The sequence below is a fragment of the Odontomachus brunneus genome, unplaced genomic scaffold, assembly GCF_010583005.1.
Source record: "Odontomachus brunneus isolate Ranch 3 - 2012 unplaced genomic scaffold, Obru_v1 Obru_scaffold_004, whole genome shotgun sequence".
Taxonomy (NCBI): Eukaryota; Metazoa; Arthropoda; class Insecta; order Hymenoptera; family Formicidae; genus Odontomachus; species Odontomachus brunneus.
The window spans coordinates 3,163,568-3,176,043 of NW_022639454.1; the positions used below are offsets into that span (position 1 = coordinate 3,163,568).

At 41.9% G+C, this 12,476-nt stretch overlaps 1 protein-coding gene across 7 annotated transcripts in view; it reads right to left on the reverse strand.

Annotated features, from left to right (window-relative positions):
• LOC116846545 (nephrin-like) overlaps positions 1-12,476 on the reverse strand; it is a 331,343-nt gene that overhangs the window by 257,345 nt on the left and 61,522 nt on the right. Inside the window, exon 3 of one of the 7 annotated variants that reach the window (XM_032820543.1) lies at positions 10,596-11,279. The exons of 5 other annotated variants lie outside the window; for them this stretch is intronic. The gene's annotated coding sequence lies outside the window, so the exon portion shown is untranslated. Of the gene's footprint in view, positions 1-10,595; positions 12,161-12,476 lie in introns of those variants that run through there. One more of the 7 variants, XM_032820551.1, reaches the window with a different exon arrangement.

The following is a 12,476-nucleotide window of genomic DNA, read 5'->3' on the forward strand; positions in this document are numbered from 1 at the left end:
AAAGAAAGAAACGTTCCACTCAAGAAAATGTTGCGCTGGTTCAGGTAGAATTCTAAATGTCACAGTTAAAATTTACCGCTGTTTTTTTTATATTTGCTAGAAAATTGTCCGTGGTACGTAGAATTTACAGCAGCGGCATTCTGGTAATACCCGCAAGCAAATTTAGGTGGGCGCGAAGATTATATATTCGTTTGTCTGTCGTCGCTGGTTTTTTCTGCCTACCATAGTCAATTTTTATGAATAAATGAGCGCAAGAGGGTGCGCGCATTTATTCACAAAAAGTGTGACTGACTTTAACGCCGGATGGGTGTCACAGAGAGACTCTCTTGTTATTAAACTTTACAAATAGTGCAGATAAAGAAATTCTGTTATCTGTACCGATTAAATACAAAATATATGCGATATCACAGTCGGTCACTTATTCGTCTTAGCTAATTTTCGCTGCAAGACTGTAAAACTTTTCTTTAGTGTCGGTTTACATACCAATTGGAGATTTTTCTCGATCCGTTCGGTTGTCACTGTTACTCGATCGTCCGCGTCTTGCGAAATATTATCGCGCGGGCGGAGCAGCCGCGCCGAGCGAACGGCCGGCGGTAGTAATCCAGGAGAGTTTCCACGAAAATCGTATGTTTTAGGGTCCGAGGCGAAGTGATATCCCGGGGAAATTGTACGGGACTGCGCTTTCCCTGCACTTTCCAAAATCGGAAGCGATGGGATCTCTCGGAGGCCGCCTCCGATTTCCCACGATTCGCCGCAACGCGGCGAGATAAAAAAGGAAATCGAAGGGAGAGCATCGGACGGATGCAGAGAGCGATCTGGAAAGAGGAAAATGGCGGGAGAGAGAAGAAGAAGAAGACGACGACAACGATCTGACAGCACGAGGGGAGGGTGAGGAGGGCGTATTGAGTTAATAAGACTCCGCGACGAGAAGGATGAGTCCTAATTAGATAATTCAATAACACAAAACCAATCGATCGGGGGTACGGCAAGAGACCGAGAAAAAGAGACTAAAAAGGCGGGAAACGCTCCGGATGCATTGCGCCAGCAGCTCTCAATCAAATGCAATTTGTCACGTCTTGATAAACAATTATTGGATAGTCGGAGAATTTTAACGGGTCGTATCGGATTTACCGTTTTGCTCTTTTTCTCTTGTTCTTTCTTTCTGTCCGGCGTCTCTCTTTATTGTAATATTGATTCCTCGGAGCAAAACGGTCAAGGCAGAAGGAGATAGATAGATAGATAGGTAGATAGAGAGAGAGAGAGAGAGAGAAAGGAGGTGAGAGGGAAGAGTCAAAAATAAAGAAGAAAGAGGAACGTCAGACTACAAGGCGCAAGAGAATTTTCCACACATTCTTCCCAAAACGATGCCCTTTCTCTTTCTTTGCACGCTACTATTCGTCCTGTTCTCTCCAACGCCTCAATCGACACTTTGAGCAATAATTAGGACACGAATTAGGTTTCTTCGATAAAACAACGTAGTTGCAACAGCGAAGGCGCGGATAACAAAGGAGCGCTGTTAGCGCATTTGGCGGACGATACTGCAGCCATTATAATTTTCCACTGCTCGACGATGTTCGCGATATGCCGTTGACGGGCGTCGCCCCGATCTCAATGGGCGACAAAAGGGATTTCCCTTAATCGAATCAACGCGGCGCGATCGCGTAATCGCATCGCGGTCACAATGGACGTCATTATTTAAGAGCGGCTCGCGGAAAACTCGTTCCCCGTGAGGAAACCGCCGGGCTTTCTACGGACAAATAATGCGATCCATTCTCCAACTCGCGCAGCACTTTCCTCGATCATCGTCGCGCGAATTCTCAAAAGTTGGATCAGACTCGATCCGATCGCGCCGTTAAGTGTTCGCCCGCTCTCTCGCTCCCGCAACCCGAAATCACCCGGCCCCGTTTCCAGCTTCCATGGAAATTTCCTGATCACCGTGGAATTTCGCGCGACAGTCTTTCCGTCTCCTAACCTCCCACGTCTCCATCAAGAGCCCGTCCTCCTCCTCTCTCCCGTTCCTTCCTCTCGCAGCTCACCGTGTCTCGGTTTTATCGACAGACTTCGTGTAATTCCACGGAGCGATCGCTTTGACGCGAAGCCTTAAATGCAGACTCGACGACCTGTACTTAGAGAGACGGGCGGGTTGCCGAGGGAAAAAATATGTTTTTAAAGTCACGCAGGAGGGTGGCTTCCTCTCCCGGAGAGGAGGATCGCGGTAGCGGCCCGGGAAACATTGAATTTCAACGAGAGGCGTGCGCATCCGCCATGAAGGTAAAATAAATATCTTTTGTTAAAGGATCGAGTCAATTAGTCTCTCGCAGATGATATAAAAATTCATTTAAAAGAGATAGAGCGCGCGTGCGCGTGGCTGGAGAGGAGAATTTTAACGGGAAGCCCTGGGAATTTACGTATTACGCGATCGTGGCTCTACCACGACTAGAGCACGCGATAAAGAAGTGGAGCATAATTTTTGCAACGGAAGAAAATGCAGTTTTAATTCGCGGTTAGTCTCTCGCGCTGCTCCCTCTCGCAGTGCTTCGCAGAGAGATACGTTGCACTACAAAGAAATTAGAAGCGCGTAATTCGAGATCGCGGAAAATATTATAGAGAGAAGGGAAGAACGCGCGAGACTATTAAAATATCGAGGGTATCATGAAGAATCAAGGGCGGAGAGACATCACGAGCTATGACGCACAGATATACACAGGATATCTATCGTATTATCCTCCTCAACGACAGGTTCTTTGACCAATTTGGAATCGAATTTCTCTTGGCGGAGATGTCGAAGCAGCAATTTTCGAATTACAAGCGACTGAGAGAGAAGAGCTTTTCGCGAGCTAAACTTCTGGAAGCCAAATAGATATCAAGACTATTCCTCAGAGTGAACTTCAGGTCAGGAGTTTGCTCTGATAAAATGTAAACTTCAAACTTGGTCGCGAAGATACAAAATGTTAAAAATCGTATAATTGTTAGAAACGATTAAACATTGTCCGAAATTCTCGTTGGCGGGGAAAATGATCAAAATTGCGAGGCGCCTTGTGTGCCTGTGAACGAGTAAAACTTGCATTTATATGTCGCAAAGTGTGTGCGCACGAGAGCGATTCTCTGCACACTCGCGGCAGAATAAATATTATTAAAGGAGCTGCGGATTGAATTAATTTTCATAATGGTCCCTCTGTCGTGAAGAAACGCCGTATAATAACCAAATTAGATCCGAAAACGCACATTCGACGTTGCATTTGTAAATTAATAACAATTATTTGTTAGCCCGTTGATATGACTGAAATTAATTATCATATAAATTATCATATTAATCGCATATACATTACATATATACACACACACATTCTCTCTCTCTCTTTTTTCTCTTACGTGTCGACGACTCATTACCTCTATCGACAAAAATGAAACCGACGACTCCGACCGAATCCCGAAACTGCATGTTAGCGTGGCTCGTCGTCGCGCCGTGATTAAACCGGCAGAGAGATTTAATTCGCTCGAAATTCACCGCAAAATCTCTCTCGCACTTCCACCAATGGCTCGCGCGCGCACCGATCTCCGGCGAAACCACAAAAACGTCGACGATCGTGGTGTACGAAACTTCGTAATGAACGTGAGCCAGATGTTCCCGGAACGAGTCGGAATTATCCCTGGACTTTTCAGGACCGACTATCGAGAGAGCGAGCTCAATCACAATTTTTGTAAGACTTTACACCGTGTAAGAGCCGGCCGGATGAGAGAAAGACAGACAGATAGAGAAAGGGAGGAGAGTGAGAGACAGAGAGGAAGGAAGGGAAAGAAAGAAAGGGGTAGAAAATAAAAGGAGACGTACTGGGAGAGAAATCAGATTGCGGAATTCAGTAACAAGAATGGCGGGTTGGTTCGGTCGTTCCCAATCGCGGGGAAATTCATCCGCGAGAACGCTTCACGTAGTGACAGTGCGTGAAAATTGCGAGATGTAGACCTCGCGTTACTCGATTTTGTATTAGTTCGACTTTCCCCACGAGTCTCAGAGAAATAGCGGAAAATGCGCGAGTCCCGCCTGCGTGTTCCTCGATTGTGAAGACGTCAAGAATTTTAAGCGACATCTCGGCAGAATGGAAAGTCGATATTAAGCTCCCAGTTAAGAGAATGGCGGAGAGAAGATTAAAAAAAAAGAAAGAAAAGATAACCGTGCGTCTCTCGGGTTTTGCCAGAAGAGAGAAACGCAAGAAACAACAATTAGATCTTCCATTAAGATAACGCACCCTTATACGCGGTATTTGTCAACCAACATTTGCTCGTCCGAAACAATACGTGAATATGCCGCGTCAGTCCCCGTATTCGGCTCACTTGGTCCCATGTGATTACTCTCTGCCTCACCCTCTTCACGCATTCCTCGATAAAAGATAAGGAATATCACACGAGAGCTCAATTACGAGACGCTGTAAGTTAGAGGAAGCATTGATTGACTTCCTGTGTGGTACTTTGGTTCGACAAATTCTAACGGTGCGTTGCCAAACGGTAGAAACGGTAGAGTTCCTCAAGTTAGAGTTAGGATATCGTCCGTCATTTGTAGAGAGAAAATGAATGAGTGAGTAAGTGAGAGAAAAACTGCAACGTCCTTCATTTCGTTTCAATTTTAGAGCAAGCTCAGGTTCAGAGAATTTTTTCTCTCACTCTTACTAGAATTTCTCTCTCACTTCCACTCTCGTCAGCCGTAAAAGTGGCGGACAGGATGCAAATTAAGCGGGAGTCATGACGTTTCGTCCTAACTCGAGCTAGAGGAATTTCAAACAATGCTAGAGACATGAGTGTTTCTCATTCCAAAAAATTCACGGAGAAACATTCATTCTGAATCTTTCACTCGACTACGGCTCTGTTATTTCAAAGATGGTGATGTCAAATAAGAAACGAAGGAAGTGCGCGTACTCGTGCTTAAATAAATTCTGTCGGCGAGCTTCTACGCGCACTGTCGAAGCGTACACATACACGGAAGCGTGCGCACATTAACTTATGCGGTATTGTATTTAAAAATGTTAAACGCGAAGGTAAAACTGTCGGGGGATAACAAAACGTTTGTGCAAGCAGGCGAGAAACCATGATTTACGAAAGAGCGTATTTTTATTCCGGAAGCAGATATACGAATCGCGTGCATGCGCGCGCGTGCGCACATTCTCGGCTCAGAGTGTGTACCACTTTGTTAGACTCCGTAGCTCCGTGAAGCAAGCTTTTAAACATTGAAATGCCGCGTTCGCAAACACTCGCTACATAGTTACACGTGGAATTTTTAAATGAAACCACCCACCCCGTCCGTTATGTACGCCGGAAGTGACTTGCGTTCACGAAAATTTATAAACCAACGTTCGTCTCGCGCGACTTGGACGCGAGCGTCGTTGAAATAATTGTGACCAGCTGAAAACGAGCAATGGAATTTAATAACGGCCCCATTCCGCGACTAATTGATTCGCGAGCGGAGGAAATGCGATGTATTAAGGAACCGACGTGTTCGTCGTAGTCGACCGGATTCGTCGGCCAGATGTCGAATCGGCGAGTAATCAATGTCACGTTGTGATTCACTTGGTAATCGCAAATTTACCGGACCATTATCTTTTCTTTATCGTTTGAACGGCGAAATTTCTTAATTTTCTTATCTCCTGAATCACTGTAAAACGCGGGATACTAAACTAATCATCGGTCTTAAAATTCCTGTGCCGCCGCCATCTTGATTAATAACGTCAGAAGAGCGAGGAAACGTAAGCCCAAAATTCTTGCGGAATGCGTCCAAATCAAAGATTGTGTCCATGAAATGACACTTGTGATCGATCAAGTGCATTTTTGGAACAATATTCCGTAAACTTTCCTTTTTCTAACAAGAAATATTTATGAAATAATCATAAAATATTCATGAAATTCGCGTGACAAAATCACGAGGATAGAAAGGCTAAAGAAAAAGATCGCGTGTTACGTTAATGTCAATTTTACGGTTATTTGTTGATTGTAAGAACAGAAGGAGAGTTTTATCGCAACATTTTACAAATGTGCTCAATCGATCGCAAGAGTCACCTTACGAACATATCCTTTTATTTTAGCGCATTTCGCAACAACTTCAGACATACGCGTTCTCTCGCTTCTGACGTCATCAATCGGGAGTTCCGCGACGAGAGACGACGACGAGACCCAACTATTCATCGTCAATCTTGCATGTTACACGAGATAGAGGATCAACGATAAATACCGTGTGCACCTTATTGGTCAGTTGACCCTAGTTCCTTACGTGGCTGATAAACTTCAGGTAAATTACTGTGATACGTAAAGTAATTGCCGCGGTGGCGGCACAATAGACGATAATTTATCTCGGCACATTTACTCGTGTTGTACATAACTATATTGCCGGTGAGGTCGTTACACGCTGCGCGCACAATACATGGGAGAGAGAGAGAGAGAGAGAGAGAGAGAGAGAGAGAGAGTGTGTGTGTGTGTATGTATATGTGACATAGATACAGAGAGAGAGAGGGAGGAAAAGAGAGGGAGAGAGAGAGGATATTAACCACCGAACATTCACTTAGAACATTCGCTTTTTATCTTGTGAAATTAGCGGCACTAACGCTAAGAAGTTTCACAAATGAAGGTAAAAAAGCTATGATAGACAAGCGAGCGATGAAGTTTTCACGAGATACAAGGTCTGACATATCCCTCGATACGAGAGTACAGACAGAATGAAAATTCTGTCAGAAGTTTAAAATAGCGTGGGTGCGTCCTGTAAAAAACGCTCGTCGAAAATCGCGACGAAAATCGCCACGAAACTTGACGCTAGCAAGGATTTAATTGATATTCTTCGTAATAATATTTCAATCGTAACGTAATTGGTGTATCTTTCTACCAGCACGTCGGCTCATCCAGCGCAGCACAGAATGCTCGCAGATGCGTCAAATTAAATAGCCAAAAACTCGCAAAAAACGTGCCGACTGAAGTGAAATTTCGCCGTGCCGAATGACAAAACTTCGCGCGCCTCCCGCCGTGTTAATTACAAAATTATTATTCCGCCTTAATGCACTTTTGAATAATGCATCTCGAAGAAACAGACTCCGCAATTCCGCGAGATAAATTGCTGCCGGACACGCTGAAGAGCACGTAATGTTAGACAATATTTCAGAATTTATTCCGAGAGCGAGAGCGCGCAGTCGCGATACAGTTTTTACCGTTTCCGGTGCTTACCGCAACGCCCATAATGTCATTAGTCATTTGTTGTTTCGCGAAAATAAAAAAAGAAACAAAAAAACAGAAAAAAGAGAAAAGGGAGAAGTGAGCGAAAAAAGGAAAAAAGAGGAAGAGACTCTTCGGCGAGCACTGGGGAGACTCGATATTTTCGTTCTAATGGCCGTCGCAGCTTCGAGGGGCCATTTCTGGATTATTTTGCATTCGCTGTCCTCGCGAATATCCCCGGGATCATGCGGATAATGGTCGGTGATGTGCAACTACGTTTGCAAAGAATTCACGCGAGAGCAAACGCTTTTTTGCGCTCGGGAAGCGACGTGTAATGGAGGAAATGTAAATTTAATGGACGACTTTTGACCGATGCACATAAATCGTCGTCCAATCTCTCTCTCGCGCGCGTGTACGAATCACAGCGAAGACGTATCCGTGACGAATTCGTAGTACAAAATCCGCGAATCCACGAAGTTGAACAGATCTGATTGCCGGCGCAATTAGCAAAAACCTCGTCAAGCATACAAGTTTGCGGAGGAGTTTACTTTCGCTTAACGTTTACTCTCTTTTATATTTATCTCCTCAATCTTGAGTTAGCGCAACAAGCTGTACTCGCATTTCCTCATCATTACATATCGTCGAAATTGGATACGCGTTTAATAGTTTAATACATCCCCGCGATTACGCAAAAGAGCTCGAGATCTTCGTCTTATTCAACGGAAAGGTCCTCTGCAAAATTTAGAGTTAACTTTTCCTCTCGGTACGAAAAGTTCAAAGCATCGGTAGTTTCCGAAATGTACTCTCTTAAAATGAATCAGTGAAATATCACTGAAAGCAGTGAATATACACTGATTTGCAGTTATAAGTTTTGCACTGAAAGTGCTCAGTGCTATACTTATAACTGATATCAGTGACTATTCACTGATTTACTTTAAGAAAGTACAAGCGATTCAAAGAAAAGACGGAGTTGCTCGCAAATTGTGCTCTGAACGACCAATAAATGAATAACGAAATTGTTTTCTTCGATTAATCTCGGGTGGAACGAGCTGCCTCGATATTTTTGTCAAGGAGAAATCACTGTCTCCAAATTACTCAGAGAATCTCTCTTGGAAAGGTCGCGAATTACGCGATACTCTGTATAACGTAATAAAAAATGCTTCATTATTAATACGTAAGTTCGCGCAATTTGTGTAAAGCTCTGCTCCTTTTCGCCATTCCCATTGATTTGGCGTCAATATACACGCTCGTGTAATGCGCGCTATCTTGATAAAGTGCAATTATTGTGGCAAACGTACACCGGTTTTAGGCTCTCGACGATCTGCATAATTTGATCACGACAAACACGCGCAGCGTTTATACACAACGTACAAACGTTTCTTATCAGCCGATTGCGTTCAATCACTCGCGGCCATCATTCTTTCCCGCGCAAATATGCTAGCTGAGTTTTTTACGGGGGGAGAGGTGGGAGGGGGATTTTTCGGGGTGTATCGACAATAGCAGTGAGATTTATGATCAACCAGTATAATCCCGACACTATTGTAAACGTTAATAGCAAAATCTTGTCACGTTATCCGTTATTGTTGCGCGACTGTTAAAGTGCAATATATAAAACTATAAACGCCGTTGTGGCTATTAAACTTTCGACACGAGAAAAGCGTAATAATGTAGCCCGCAAACACCACGACAAACTCTTTGCATTTTTAATCATTTTTCTTTTTAATTTAGTTCTCTCCACACAGAACGCGTTATTTTTAGAGCGAAAGATAAGCGCGAGAGTAAATGCGCGGCAGGAACGTAATGTAACATAATGTAACGGAAACTCTCAATGATCAGGAAAAAAATACAGTTTAATTGGAAATACGAAGAGTGAATTATGACTGCGAAAGTTCGAACGTTAAAAGTTCGAAAAATACTCATCATGAAATATATATCACTGAGCTCAAGGTTAAAAGACGCACGTCTCATTTCGAAACTAATAATCATTCAATTGTAAATTCAAGAGAAACACGAAGAAATCAAAGTATCATTATTAACGGCTGGCGAACACATAACGAAGCAGTTCTCGAGTCGAAATTTTGGCCCCACATTAATTCTGCAAATTCCGTTGTCGAACTTGCAAGATCAATGAAGAATCTCGATATATATAGCAACATATATAACACACATTACTTATTGCTGTTTCCTCAATGTTTGAGGCTTGAAAAAGCATTTATATTCAAAAATTACTTAACATTCGATTTTGCTCCAACGATTTTGATTCCATCGGTGTTTAATCTTTATTCTTGATTTTAAAACTCCTGGCTCCTCGTATTGTCTATCTCTTTTTAATGACGTCAGAAACGAGAAAATGCATGCTAAAAATTCTTGCAAAATACGTTAAAATAAAAGTATATATCCATAAAGTAACACTTGCAATCGGGTAAACAAATTTGTAAAATATTCTGTGCACTTCCTTTTTGCTCCACCAATCAATAACTTGTCGTAAATTAACGTGACATTCAATTCATCTTCTTAACCTATTTCTTCGCCTATTTCTATTCAGATAAATTTACGATAAATTATTGATTATTAGAGCAAAAGGAGAGTGCACGGAATATCTTACAAATTTGTTTAATCGATTGCAAATTACTTTATGGATATATATTTTTATTTCGCAAGAATTTTTAGCATGCATTTTCTCGCTTCTGACGTTATTAAAAAGAGATAGACAATGCGAGAAGCCAGGAGCCTTAACGATATATCAATTATGCAACAACTTTTACTGAACTACAGAATGATATGAGATAATAGAGAAATAGGTGAATAAAACAACTAAGTTCTTTTGTTCATAAGCTCTTTCTTGCTGGAAGTCTCGATGGGATTTGTAGCTCTTAAAAGAGCTGAAAGGGAAGAAGCTGTAAAAACAAAGATAACAGTTACGTGTCCAATAATGCTGTTTACTAAGAGATTCAAATTCCAATTTGAATTCAGTACAATAACGAGAACAAACAAAAGTGAAAAAAGACGTTAATAGATGTCAAGATAAAACGCGCAACACAAGGAGCATTATTGGACATGTGAAATATTATATCACGCGCGCAAATATCAGGATTCCCGTACGGAGCTTATACTAGATTCTAAGACCGATATTCATAGGTGTAAATTATTTGCAATCTGAAATTGAGATTTGAAAGCATAATTAATAATAGATTCATATTCACGAATCGTTAATCAACTGTTTCGATGAATATTTCTCGTAATTGGCGCAAATTGACTAATGATCTGAGATTCATAAAGCTTTGATTGCTTATTGATTAACAATGTTAATAAGAGACTATGAATATCGATCTAAATTTCGACTCGAATATCTCCTTCGCGGTAAGTTTGTTAAACGCGCGTTAAAATCAGAAACAACAGATCTGACACACCTGTAAATATATGACGTATCGCTGATCTCGAGTCCTTTGTCCTAGTTTCCCGATCCAACTCCTGGCTGCTCTGTCGTGGTACTCTGAATACCCTCTCATGGCACTGGCACTGACACTGACACTGGCACTCCCGTAGATACGACGATTCGACGAAGAAATATGTGTGAATTAACGCGATACCGACGATACAGTCCGATTTAATATCCCGCGAAATATTTTAATCATACGACGGAAATGATATCTAACGTTATAACGTACACAGTTCGCGTCGCGAAATGTTCGTTGCTCTTCGGCTTGAGACACAATGGCTTGGTCAAGGAGAGATTACGTGATAAAAACAAAACAGTCAGTAAAAACAACAAAGTCTTGTCACTCCAGTCACCAACCGTTGTCGTGTATATTCGGTGATGACAACAATCAATGATTTCAAAACATTCCGAGCCTTCGAGGCGCTCGTAGAAAATTATCGGAACATCGGTCGCATGTGTCGTGGTTGACCCGAAAACCCAAAATTTACTGAGTCTCACAAACGATGATCTATGCCTCTAATAATGCTCCTTGGTCCGCATGTTTCATATTATACCTGCGCACCGTCTTCTTCTTGTTTCTAGTTTAATTCTCTATCGGTGCACGCGAGTACTATGTTTTACAACTCCTTTTTCGCTCTTTCCGAGTCTCCAAATCCTATCAAAATTTCCAACTTTGTTTAAGAATAATGACAAATTATAAAAAAGAAAAATTTGTCGCTCGTTTATCATTAATTCCATAGTATTTACTCGTATCATTTAATTTAATATTAGCTCGCCTCTCACGTAGTAATGAAACGTTTTTCTTGTAATTATCGCGCGAAAATCGTCTTGCACGCATTTGCATGAAGCTACGTAAAGAAGGATAAAAGGAAAAATAAATAAAGGAGAAAAAATGAAAGAGGGGAATAAAATCGCGTCCAATTACTCAAACAGCGTCGATTGTCAGCCGACGAGACAACCGAAGCGAAAAGAGAGAAAGCGAGAGCAAGAGAGAGAGAGAAAGAGAGAGACAGAAGCTCGAGGACACACGAGAACTTCTCGCGCGACTGTTGCCTTAGCTGTAGATGACAGTTTCCTCGGGAGACCTCGCCCCAATATATCAGCGTCGTCCTTTAACCTCGAATAATTGTACGACTCTCACGTTCCCCGCTCACCGTAGTCGCTTTCGAAATACCTGGGCTGGTATCTTGAGACGTAAAATAATTCATTTGCCAGGGCGCTACGCTCCCGCTCGGGGTAGACGCTGCTGATACCGCCCGTGCAACGTCGGAAAACACATTCGAAACGTCGCCGAGGCGAGTAGTCTGTTTACCCGCGGAATAATCTCGGAAATTCTGCACACCCGTCGACCTGATACCGCATACGCTCACGATGGTGACTTATTTCGCGCAACCTGTGCAATGATCGCGCAAAATGACTGTTGCAACTGTTCGTGTGTCAAAAGCGCAAAGGAAAGCGCGTCAATATCGATTACCGCGATCGCGAATAATGTATAATTCTCGTCGTTAAAAGAAAAAAAAAAAAGTGTATATATAATCGATCAATAAGGCTCATATTAATGGTCGTTACTTCAATGAGAAAAAAATTTAGTATTTGTAACTACACTGAGAAAAAAATTTACTAAATTTCAAAAAACGTTTGTTTGAATAGTACTGTGAAGATATTTGTTTAAATTAAGTAATTATTTTCTAAAATTAAAGGAACAAATTTACATTTAAAACTTCTTTACTTAATTTTAGAAAATAATTACTTAATTTAAACAAATATCTTCATAGTGCTATCCAAACAAACGTTTTTTGAAATTTAGTAAATTTTTTTCTCAGTGTATCACACATATAGAGAAATAATTTCT